At 44.5% G+C, this 12,502-nt stretch overlaps 1 long non-coding RNA gene across 1 annotated transcript in view; it reads right to left on the bottom strand.

The window, feature by feature from the left end:
* Nucleotides 1-4,654: 4,654 nt before the first annotated feature.
* The window catches only part of LOC134757505 (uncharacterized), a 29,089-nt gene continuing 21,241 nt past the window's right edge, over nucleotides 4,655-12,502 (bottom strand). The window contains exons 3-5 of the long non-coding RNA XR_010131553.1: nucleotides 8,260-8,329; nucleotides 5,659-5,825; nucleotides 4,655-5,352 (exon numbers count right to left, since the gene is read on the bottom strand). This is a non-coding gene — a long non-coding RNA (uncharacterized lncRNA). The remainder of the gene's footprint in view (nucleotides 5,353-5,658; nucleotides 5,826-8,259; nucleotides 8,330-12,502) is intronic.

Genomic DNA, 12,502 nt, shown 5'->3' with positions numbered 1-12,502 from the left:
CCACCGTCCGCTGCGCCTGCAGCCACCACTGAGCGCCAGACTCCTTCCTGGAGTAGGGAGGTCCTGTTCCTTCTGGAGCGACAGACACCCTTTCTGCTGGCCTCCTCGCTTACTAGCCCGGCAGGTGCTGGACAGGAGATCTGAGCTGGTCCTGCGTCTCTGAGGAGCTAGGAGCCCGGCTGGGAGAACAAGGAGACGAACTGTGGGGAGAAGGGGCGACAGGAACGCCAGGCTCATGGGGCCGCTGGCAGCGGCCTGGGTATGGCTGGCGGCTGAATGGTCAGAGATACGAGAGGTGGCCACTGTCCCCACCTTTGGCCCCCTAGCCGGCATTCGTACATTCTGTGCTAAACAAACGGAAGCGGCAGCTGGAGCTGCTGCTCCGGGAGGTGGAGTGGCCTGGCAGAGGGCACATGGCTGCCACCTGCTGCAAGGTGAGCTGGTCTGCAGCCTGGGCCCACAAAAGGCCGCTCTTGTGCAGGACACACCGCTGCCCTTGACCCTCTTGCTCCCCCGCCTGCTGTGCAAAATGCTCAGGTCCCTGATCTCGGGCTTTCCTGGCAAGTGCACTGTGGTGGGGAGGCAGCAGGGAGGAGGGCTTTTCCAGGAGCCCTGAACAGAGGATCTTGGCATAAAGAGGAGAGAGAGGTGGCTGACTGGTTCCACTTGTAGGTAGGGGGGCAACAAACCCCATGGGACCCTGTTTTTTCAGGGAGATTTCAGTTCACTTCTTTTCTCCACCCACGTGAGCCTCTGAGAATAGAGGAGATGAGGCTGTTTTAAATTGGCCTAACCATAATGGTCTGGACCCTTGCCCCAGGGCAGACCTAATTTTGGGGCTCTTTGCAGCCTGGAGGCTCACGCCTGTCCACCCCAGGTGTCTTCAATATAGGGTCTAGTTAGGCCTGGCTGGCAGTGATGCTGAGATGCAGCACGACCTGGCCAGATCTTCGCCTGTTACAGGACATTATAGCCTTCAGTGCCCTGTGCCATTTATCTCGCTTCCAGAAGCCCCTGTGAGCCTCAGTGTTGCCGGTGCCCAGGCCCTGGCTGCCTCTCTATTAGGGTCCCATCTTATGCCTCCTAAATGCACCGGGGTCTCACTCTGCCTTTCTCCCTTTCCCAGAACAGGCCCCTTCAACTCCAACAGAACATGTCTGGACCATGTGCATCCCTCTTCAGTGTTAAAACAAAGAAAATTTATTTTTTTTTCACTGAACATGTAACTGATTTAACATATAAGGAGGTCAGCTTTATGCATAGATCTATGCATGTAAATATATACAAAAATTCTAACGTTGTGGGAAAATTAACATCCTTACACTTTGTTCAGTTATTTTATAGTTTTCTCTCTCTCACTCAATTGCTTTTTTTTTTTTTTTTGAGACAGAGTCTTGCACTGTTGCCCAGGCTAGAGTACAGTGGCAAAATCTCAGCACACTGCAGCCTTTGCCTCCTGGATTCAGGAGATTCTCATGCTTCAGCCACCTGAGTAGCTGGAATTACAGGCATGGGTCACCATGCCCAGCTGTTTCATGTGTTTTTTTTAGTCAGACCGGGTTTTGCCATATTGCCCAGGCTGGTCTCGAACTCCTGGTCTCAACTGATCTACCCTCCTTGGCCTTGCAAAATGCTGGGATTACTGGCATGAGCCACCATGCCCAGCCTACCTGTCACTATCTCTATGTTTATTTGTTCAACAGGAAAATTCTCAGTGAAGACTCCTCAGTATGAAGGAGATAAGCTTGCACAATCAGTCACTGATAGATGCTTAGTGGAAAAACTTCCAATTCCCATTTACAGCTCTCAGAGCTAGGATTAAAAACTCCTGGTCATAAACTCATGTGATGAGAAGTTATAGCACGCCCTCATTTTCTACATATCCACTTGCATTTATGGTTGGCTTTCGAGCTTGCTAGAAGGGAAAGAAGTGCAAATGTGTCCTCCTTAGAGCTACTCTCCTCCCCTTGGTGGGTTTCCAGTTTGTGCATTGTCCAGATGGCCCAGGAGCTGACGATCAAAGGGAAGAAGTCATGTTTGTCATGAGAATGCTTTGCTGCATCAGGATTCAGTGAAGCTGTTCACCGCCTGGAGCCCATGCAGCCTCAAGAGGCAGGATGGAGCTCAGAAACCATCACTGAGGTTAGAAAGTGAGCACCAAAGTTGAGGGAAGCCCACGGGAGTGAGCCAAAGTGCTCCCTTTGGATTTCCAAGTGGTTGCTGCTGCTTCTTCCATCAGCCTTGCTTCTGACCACAATGTGTTCCTGGTGCCTTCTTCTTGGCATTTTGCTGTTTGTGTCCAAGGAAAATAGTCCTGCATGGCAGTGGTGAGAAGGATGGCTGCCTGCTGAAGCTGATTTGCTGGTAAGCTTTGCAGCCTGTTAAGCAGAGCCTGAAATTCTTTCTCACTGAGTGGTGATTCAAACCTTGGAGGGTCCTCCCCTTGTGGATCGGCATTCAGAAAAGATTGTGCCTTTTCCTGAAACTCTGGGGTTTATAGGAGATCATGCAGATGGCTGGTGTGGTTGCTCCAGCAGGTGGATGTTTCCTTCGTGGCTTGTGTCTGTTTCTGTCACAGGGGAGACTCAGTGTGCATGGGCTGCTAAGGTGCTCCTGCTTTAGGTTGAATCATGACATCCTAGGACCCCTTGCCCAGGCTCCACCACTGCTGAAGGTGAGATTCGGCCTGTTGACCCAAACTCTAAAATTGTGGCTAAGAATGACCAGGCTGAGGCTGTCCTTTAAGGCAGAACTTCCAGGTTAGTGTCTCATTTTTCTTGTCATCCTGAAATTTTCCTTTCGACAGAGGCCAGAAACAAGTCTGTGTATGGGAGAGCCTCCCTCCTAGAGCTAGTACCATTGACACATGACTCCTGAGTGCCAGAAGAGGTTGAGAGAACTCTCCCATCTGCACAGCCTGTCTCATGCAGAATGCAGATGGATCCAAAAAATCACAGGATGTGGGAGGTGAAGGAAGAGCTTGTAAAAATGAAAAGTGGCTGGTGAAAGAGTAGGAGGCATGAAGAGGATGAGACCTGCCTGGGGCAGTGCACATGTTTTGTTCCAGCCAAACAATCAGATGAGGTCTTGGTCTTGGACCTGGTGCCAGGGAATTCATAAGCCCCCTTTTGCTGTGGCCTGGGAGCTGAGGTCTTTGGTTCTGAAACCAAATGTAAATTTTGGACTCTGGAATACCTGTCTGTTTAACCAGTTTCTCTCTACTGGTGATCGCAGGAAAGGAATTATCCTGTAAAATTTTGTGGATTCTTCTCAAAGGCTTCAATGAGTACACTGATCTGTGGTTCAGTGATGGATGTCCCTTTCCTCCTACCTTCTTATTTGACTTACACCATCAATATTAATGATGGCAGTTATGGTAATATCATTCTTTACAACAGAGGAAACTTCAAGTCATTCATTGATGATATCAAAGCCTCATTCTCCTACATTAAACATTCTCCTACATTTAGCTTCTTGAATCTTCTATGTCCACTGTCTAGAAAACCTAAACACATGAAGTACCACAAACTAGAAATAAATACCTCAATAGGCACCAATCATAAAAGTAAATCCAAGAAGGAACAGAATATATGAACACATATATAACAAGTAAAGGGATTCAATTAATTAAAAATCATCACACACAAAAAAGCCCAGAGTCATGTGGCTTAACTGATAAATTCTACTAAACATTTAGTGAAGAATTAATGCCAACTCTTCACAAGGCCTTCCAGAAAATAGAAGACAGTTATTGGGAACACTTCCCAATTTGTTCTATCAGGCCAGTATTACCCTGATACTAAAGCCAGACAAAAGCATCACAAGTAAATATGAACATAGATGAATTTCCCTGATAAATACACAAACAGAAAATCTCAAAAAAGAGTGAAATGAATCAAGAATAAATCAAAATGACTGTACACCATGACCAAATGGAATTATTTCACAAATGCAATATTGATCTATCCAGTAATCAATCAATGCATTACACAAAGTAATAGGATAAAGGAAATTAACAGAAAGGTCCTTTCAACAGACACAGGGAGCATTTAACCAATCCAATATTCATTTACGATCTCCCTGGAAAAGAGGAGTACAAGAAACTTCCTAGATCTGCTAAAGGGCGTCAATGTAAAACTTACAGCTAACCCCATAATAATAAAATACTGGTTGTTGTGTCTTGAAATTTGAGAACAAGACAAAAATGTTAACATCCAAATAAATTACATAAGAAAAATAAACAAAATCATCAATGTGGGAAAATAAGAGGTTAGAACTCTCTATCATTGCAGAGGACATAATGTGAATATAAAAGTTTACAAGAAATTCATTAAAACTCACTACAACCAATAAGTGAGTTCAGCAACATCACAAGATACAAAACCAATATACAAAGTTCAATTGTACTTTTATGTACTAACAATGATCAACCTGAAAATAAAATTAAGAAAACAATTCCATTTGTGTATGTATGAAAAGGAAAAAAAAATATTTAGGAGTAGATTTAATCAATTGCAATTTTACAGTAAAAAGAAAAACTGTTAAATAACTTTTAAAAACTGAAAAAAATAGGCATCAAGGTTTATTTAGTTAATATTATTCCATTATTCAGTGTATCCATTTAAACTCCATACAATAAAATAAAGTATATTTTAGCATTATTTTTGGTGTAATAAATACAGGTTGGTAGAAAACTCATAAATATAAAAGGAACTAATTCTACATGTGCAGAGTAGCCCATTCTAGTTTTTCTATTTTACATCTACTGTAAATCAAACAGATTTTCTTCCATATTTTATAGTGGATCTTAATATAAAATCCAAATTGTTAAATATGTGAGATTGATTATAAGCTTGCCAAGGAGGTTTTTACTCGGTGTGGGAATTTGGAGAGCATAAAGCTGCAAAGACAGAAGCAAATGCTTTTGAATGAATTATGAGGGACAATACTCACAGGAGTGATTCCCACTTTTATCGGTTGACTCATGTAATCTTACTTTAGGAGAAACTGACTCTCATTTTAGACATTGGTTCATCACAGATGCTAAATGAACCAGCACCAAGTTTATATCCAGGATAACTGCTCACTGTAGAGGATTTTGTCTCCTAGCTGATGACATGTTCTGTCTTTCATAGGCTACTCCAAAACTTTTATAATGATGGTAGAGTTCTGTAAAGTGGAGCCTCAGGCCTGCTATCCCCATGCTCCTGGCCAGCAGCAGCATCTCCCCTGAGCATGGTGACATAGGGCATGCCGTTGACACCCACTTTGCTGATGTTCACCTCCACATACTAAGTTGCTAGAGAATTTGCAGTGGATTTCCATTTTGCTGCATCTGGCTGTCCAGAAGCCCTGCAGGTAGAATGGGATGGTCAGGAGAAAACATTGAAAGAATAGATGGGAGTTCAGAGGCTGCCCACCCTCCTGCCCTCTGCCTACGGGCCACAGCCCTCACCCAGCTGTCCAGTGTGTATGTCTGCTAAAGGCTGCTGCACTTGTTCTCCATCACAGAGGTGGGGTGACAGCAGTCTGTGGGCACCACACTCCATGATCAGCCTCTACTGTTGGTGCCACAGCTCCAGGTAGAAGGGCAGGTGAGCCAAAGACAGGTCCCACCTTCCACATCCAGCCCACATTCCCACCAACTTCCAGGCCCACCTCCATATGCTGATGTGATGCTCTCCTTAGAGCTCTTGTGGTTCTTCAGCCAGGAGATGGAGAGAGTGGGGTTTCAAGAGTAAGGCAGTGAAAGTTGGTTTGGGTGGCCACCATGGTTGGTGGTTTCCTGTCCATCCACTCGGTCCAAGTCCAGTAAGGGGCCTCTGCTGGTGGAAGCACACATGAAGGCCATAGCTGGGGTGAGGAGCAGAGACTTATCTCACCAGACCCCCAATTCAAGGTCGCCCCTGCCCACCCACACCCTCTCTTTTCCCTCCTGTGTAGGGAGATTGTTGGCCTTTCAAACCCCTCCTCCTGGGCTGAATAAGGATTCCAGGAGCTTCAACATAATGTCCCCACCCAGTCATGCTCAGAGCTGGGCCATGTGTCCCCTCCCATTCCCTTCACTTCCCACAAGTGGCTGCTCCTGCTGAGAGGTCGGGGTGCTTCATCCTGGCCTAAAAACCTCAAAGAATAATGGAGTCTCCAAAGGAGCCCCCACCCACCCAGGGAGGCTGACAGGGAGGGCCCACCAGGAAGGGAGCCCAGCAGGTAGCCCAGCTAAGTGAATGAGCCAGGGCAGGCATTGGGAGCAGTTTACCAGGAGAAGAAACTCAGCCCCTTGCAGAGCAGGGAGCCTCAGAAGCAGCAGAGAAGCCTTGCCCCACAAGACTCTGAGTCCCTAAGCCACCCCCTGCAGAGCTCCAGGGCACTGGTGAGGATGGCCTCCTGGAGGCCTCAGCTCTTTTTTGTGCTAATGTCCAGGGCTGTCACCATTCCGCCCCCGCCCCCCTCACAGCTGAACTATTTTTCTTCTTTCTGGGGCTGGGGTGGGGCTGCCTTCCTGCCTGGATTCATGGGTAGGCTGGATTGCTTTACCCCTAGGAGAGAGGCACCAGGGGCCCAGAAAAGAGGAAGGAAGCAGCCCCTTCCCCACAGTGACCTCCTCGCCATTCACACGCAGCAACAGGCCCACCTCTCAGAGTAAGATGCTGAGGCACAGGTGGGAGCTGTGTAGAGAGACACTGGGAAGAGGCACCTCTCACAGCTCTGAGCTGACCCTCCAGCCCTCCAGGGATGGGGGAAGGTAGACCCATTGGTGATGAAGACAGCTCAGTGAGCTGTGGCAGAGGAAGTTCCCAGGACTGGGAGACGACAGTGACTCAACGCTACTCATTTCTAGACTGTGCTTTCTGAAAGTGGCCCTTCAGTTACCCCCACAGCTTGAGGCCACACAAGCCTGGGATGGCCAGTTAGGCAGACGCAAGCAGGGATTCAGGGGGAGTGCACTAGGATATGTGGGCAGGGGCAGAGGCCATTGAGGCAGGTGAGGAGAAATTTTCATCCTCTTCCTGGTCTGCCCCTCTCCTGGGGTCTAATTTCCTCTATTCCGTCTGCCTCTGGCTCCCTGGCTGGCTCCTCTTCATTCTCTTGCCTGCTCACCCCAGAGGTCCCAGGGGCTCAGCCCACCACAAATGGTCCCCAAGTTGTAGCTGACCCTTCCATGTCCATCCCATGAGGACCCTCATCTGCCTGAGTATATCTCTGGGCTCCTCTGAAACCAGAAGTCCCACCTCACTGACTGCTCCATGGCTAGGCAGCATCCACCTGCCACTGTTCCAGGCCAGAATGACTGGGCATTGTCCCCCTGCCTGCTCCCTCACACCTACAGCTCATGCCCTCAAAATGCTGTTGGCACCCTTCATACAACCCTCACAGCCACCCTGCCCCCTGCTGGGCTGTAGCTTTGGTCTCCTGGTGCCTTAACCCCTTTGTCCATCTGCCCCTGGGCAGCCACCTGAGCCCCTGAGCACTGCTGTGCTCACATCTGCAGTAGCCCCCTCACCCAGAGCCAACATCGAAGTCCCCACAGGCCAATCCTGGCCTGATCACTGCTCCTGGAACCCCAGGGCCCTGTGCCCCAATCTCCCCATCTGCAGCATGGGTGTCTCTTCCTACCCCGAGCCTGCCCCCCAGAGCTCAAGACATCCAGAGCCACCTAATACATATGTAATACATACAAATTACATAACAATTTGTAATACGTTGTACTACATACACATTTTCATATGAATTCATCATAATACGTACAAATTATGATGTCATAATATATTGTGATGTGACAATACACATGAATTATCATGTCATAATACATTGTGATGTCATAACACATACTAATTATGATGTCATGATATATTGTGATGTTATAATGCATATGAATTATGGTGTCACAATACGTATGAATTATGATGTCATGATACATTGCGACGTAATAAGAATTGTGACATCATAATATATCATGATGTCATATGCATGCAACTTATGATGTCATGATATACTGCAATGCCTTAATACAAACCAATTATGATACAGTAATATGTTGTGATGTCATAATATTTATCATATTTATCATATAACATTTTGTCAGATATTTTTATAAGAAAATTGAGTGAAATTTTGTAACATTAACGTATAAAGAAGCTTACAATCATGATGAAAGATGAAAGAGGAGCAGGCATCTCACGTGGTAGGAGTGGGAACAGGAAAGATGGGGGAGAGATACGCCTCACTTTTAAACCACCAGATCTTTTGAGTACTCACTGTGACAAGGACAGCACAGAGCCATGAGAAATCCATCTCTATAATTCATCCACCTCTCACCAGTCCCCACCTGTAACATCAGGGATTAAAATTCAACATGAGATTTGGAGGGGAAATCTAAACTATATCATATGACGATTAGAAAAACAGATGAGGTCCTTCACGTCTCTTTGAAGCAATTGTGAATGGGAGTTCACTCATGATTTGGCTCTCTGTCTGTTATTGGTGCATAAGAATGCTTGTGATTTTTGTATCCTGAGACTTTGCTGAAGTTGCTTATCAGCTTAAGGAGATTTTGGGCTGAGACAGTGGGGTTTTCTAGATATACAATCATGTCATCTGCAAACAGGGACAATTTGACTTCCTCTTTTCCTAATTGAATACCCTTTATTTCCTTCTCCTGCCTAATTACCCTGGCCAGAACTTCCAACACTAGGTTGAATAGGAGTGGTGAGAGAGGGCATCCCTGTCTTGTGCCCGTTTTCAAAGGGAATGCTTCCAGTTTTTGCCATTCAGTATGATATTGGGTGTGGGTTTGTCATAGATAGCTCTTATTATTTTGAGATACATCCCATCAATACCTAATTTATTGAGAGTTTTTAGCATGAAGGGTTGTTGAATTTTGTCAAAGGCCTTTTCTGCATCTATTGAGATAATGATGTGGTTTTTGTCTTTGGTTCTGTTTATATGCTGGATTACATTTATTGATTTGCATATATTGAACCAGCCTTGCATCCCAGGGATGAAGCCCACTTGATCATGGTGGATAAGCTTTTTGATGTGCTGCTGGATTCGGTTTGCCAGTATTTTATTGAGGATTTGTGCATCAATGTTCATCAAGGATATTGGTCTAAAATTCTCTTTTTTTGTTGTGTCTCTGCCAGGCTTTGGTATCAGGATGATGCTGGCCTCATAAAATGAGTTAGGGAGGATTCCTTCTTTTTCTATTGATTGGAATAGTTTCAGAAGGAATGGTACCAATTCCTCCTTGTACCTCTGGTAGAATTCGGCTGTGAATCCATCTGGTCCCGGACTCTTTTTGGTTGGTAAGCTATTGATTATTGCCGCAATTTCAGAGCCTGTTATTGGTCTATTCAGAGATTCAACTTCTTCCTGGTTTAGTCTTGGGAGGGTGTATGTGTCGAGGAATTTATCCATTTCTTCTAGATTTTCTAGTTTATTTGCATAGAGGTTTTTGTCATATTCTCTGATGGTAGTTTGTATTTCTGTGGGATCGGTGGTGATATCCCCTTTATCATTTTTTATTGTGTCTATTTGATTCTTCTCTCTTTTCTTCTTTATTAGTCTTGCTAGTGGTCTATCAATTTTGTTGATCCTTTCAAAAAACCAGCTCCTGGATTCGTTAATTTTTTGAAGGGTTTTTTGTGTCTCTATTTCCTTCAGTTCTGCTCTGATTTTAGTTATTTCTTGCCTTCTGCTAGCTTTTGAATGTGTTTGCTCTTGCTTTTCTAGTTCTTTTAATTGTGATGTTAGGGTGTCAATTTTAGATCTTTCCTGCTTTCTCTTGTGGGCATTTAGTGCTATAAATTTCCCTCTATACACTGCTTTGACTGTGTCCCAGAGATTCTGGTATGTTGTGTCTTTGTTCTCGTTGGTTTCGAAGAACATCTTTATTTCTGCCTTCATTTCGTTTTGTACCCAGTAGTCATTCAGGAGCAGCTTGTTCAGTTTCCATGTAGTTAAGTAGTTTTGAGTGAGTTTCTTAATCCTGAGTTCAAGTTTGATTGCACTGTGGTCTGAGAGACAGTTTGTTATAATTTCTGTTATTTTACATTTGCCAAGGAGAGCTTTACTTCCAACTATGTGGTCAGTTTTGGAATAGGTGTGGTGTGGTGCTGAAAAGAATGTATATTCTGTTGATTTGGGGTGGAGAGTTCTGTAGATGTCTATTAGGTCTGCTTGGTGCAGAGCTGAGATCAATTCCTGGGTATCCTTGTTAACTTTCTGTCTCGTTGATCTGTCTAATGTTGACAGTGGGGTGTTAAAGTCTCCTATTATTATTGTGTGGGAGTCTAAGTCTCTTTGTAGGCCACTCAGGACTTGCTTTATGAATCTGGGTGCTCCTGTATTGGGTGCATATATATTTAGGATAGTTAGCTCTTCTTGTTGAATTGATCCCTTTACCGTTATGTAATGGCCTTCTTTGTCTCTTTTGATCCTTTTTGGTTTAAAGTCTGTTTTGTCAGAGACTAGGATTGCAACCCCTGCCTTTTTTTTTGTTTTCCGTTTGCTTGGTAGATCTTCCTCCATCCTTTTATTCTGAGCCTATGTGTGTCTCTGCACGTGAGATGGGTTTCCTGAATACAGCACACTGATGGGTCTTGACTCTTTATCCAATTTGCCAGTCTGTGTCTTTTAATTGGAGCATTTAGTCCATTTACATTTAAAGTTAATATAGTTATGTGTGAATTTGATCCTGTCATTTTGATGTTAGCTGGTTATTTTGCTCGTCAGTTGATGCAGTTTCTTCCTAGCCTCGATGGTCTTTACAATTTGGCGTGATTTGGCAGCGGCTGGTACCGGTTGTTCATTTCCATGTTTAGCGCTTCCTTCAGGAGCTCTTTTAGGGCAGGCCTGGTGGTGACAAAATCTCTCAGAATTTGCTTGTCTGTAAAGTATTTTATTTCTCCTTCACTTATGAAGCTTAGTTTGGCTGGATATGAAATTCTGGGTTGAAAATTCTTTTCTTTAATAATGTTGAATATTGGTCCCCACTCTCTTCTGGCTTGTAGAGTTTCTGCTGAGAGATCCGCTGTTAGTCTGATGGGCTTCCGTTTGTGGGTAACCCGACCTTTCTCTCTGGCTGCCCTTAACATTTTTTCCTTCATTGCAACTTTGGTGAATGTGACAGTTATGTGTCTTGGAGTTGCTCTTCTCGAGGAGTATCTTTGTGGCGTTCTCTGTATTTCCTGAATCTGAATGTTGGCCTGCCTTGCTAGATTGGGGAAGTTCTCCTGGATAATATCCTGCAGAGTGTTTTCCAACTTGGTTCCATTCTCCCCGTCACTTTCAGGTACACCAATCAGACGTAGATTTGGTCTTTTCACATAGTCCCATATTTCTTGGAGGCTTTGTTTGTTTCTTTTTGTTCTTTTTTCTCTAGACTTCCCTTCTCGCTTCATTTCATTCATTTCATCTTCCATCACTGATGCCCTTTCTTCCAGTTGATCGTATCGGCTCCTGAGGCTTCTGCATTCTTCACGTAGTTCTCGAGCCTTGGTTTTCAGCTCCATCAGCTCCTTTAAGCACTTCTCTGTATTGGTTATTCTAGTTATACGTTCCTCTAAATTTTTTTCAAAGTTTTCAACTTCTTTGTCTTTGGTTTGAATTTCCTCCTGTAGCTTGGAGTAAGTAGTTTGATCATCTGAAGCCTTCTTCTCTCAACTCGTCAAAGTCAGGAACACTTTTACACTGTTGGTGGGACTGTAAACTAGTTCAACCATTGTGGAAGTCAGTGTGGCAATTCCTCAGGGATCTAGAACTAGAAATATCATTTGACCCAGCCATCCCATTACTGGGTATATACCCAAAGGACTATAAATCATGCTGCTATAAAGACACATGCACACGTACGTTTATTGCAGCACTATTCACAACAGCAAAGACTTGGAACCAACCCAAATGTCCATCAGTGATAGACTGGATTAAGAAAATGTGGCACATATACACCATGGAATACTATGCAGCCATAAAAAATGATGAGTTCATGTCCTTTGTAGGGACATGGATGAAATTGGAAATCATCATTCTCGGTAAACTATTGCAAGAACAAAAAACCAAACACCGTATATTCTCACTCATAGGTGGGAATTGAACAATGAGAACACATGGACACAGGAAGGGGAATATCACACTCTGGGGACTGTTGTGGGGTGGGGGGAGGGGGGAGGGATAGCATTAGGAGATATACCTAATGCTAAATGATGAGTTAATGGGTACAGCACAGCAGCATGGCAGATGTATACATATGTAACTAACATGCACATTGTGCACATGTACCCTAAAACTTAAAGTATAATAATAATAAAAAAAAAGAAAGAAAAACAGATGAGGCTGGGTGCAGTGGTTCACGCCTGTAAACTCAGCACCTTAGTAATCCGAGGTGGGCAGATCACAAGGTCAGGAGATTGAAGCCATCCTGTCTAACACGGTGAAACCACCCCCATCTCTACTAAAGATACAAAAAAATTAACTGGGTGTGGTGGCACTCAGCAGTAGTCCC

Source organism: Gorilla gorilla, chromosome 18 (genome assembly GCF_029281585.2).
Source record: "Gorilla gorilla gorilla isolate KB3781 chromosome 18, NHGRI_mGorGor1-v2.1_pri, whole genome shotgun sequence".
NCBI classification, from domain to species: domain Eukaryota; kingdom Metazoa; phylum Chordata; class Mammalia; order Primates; family Hominidae; genus Gorilla; species Gorilla gorilla.
Note: the sequence above shows the minus strand (reverse complement) of the source record. Positions and strands in the feature narration are given on the sequence as shown.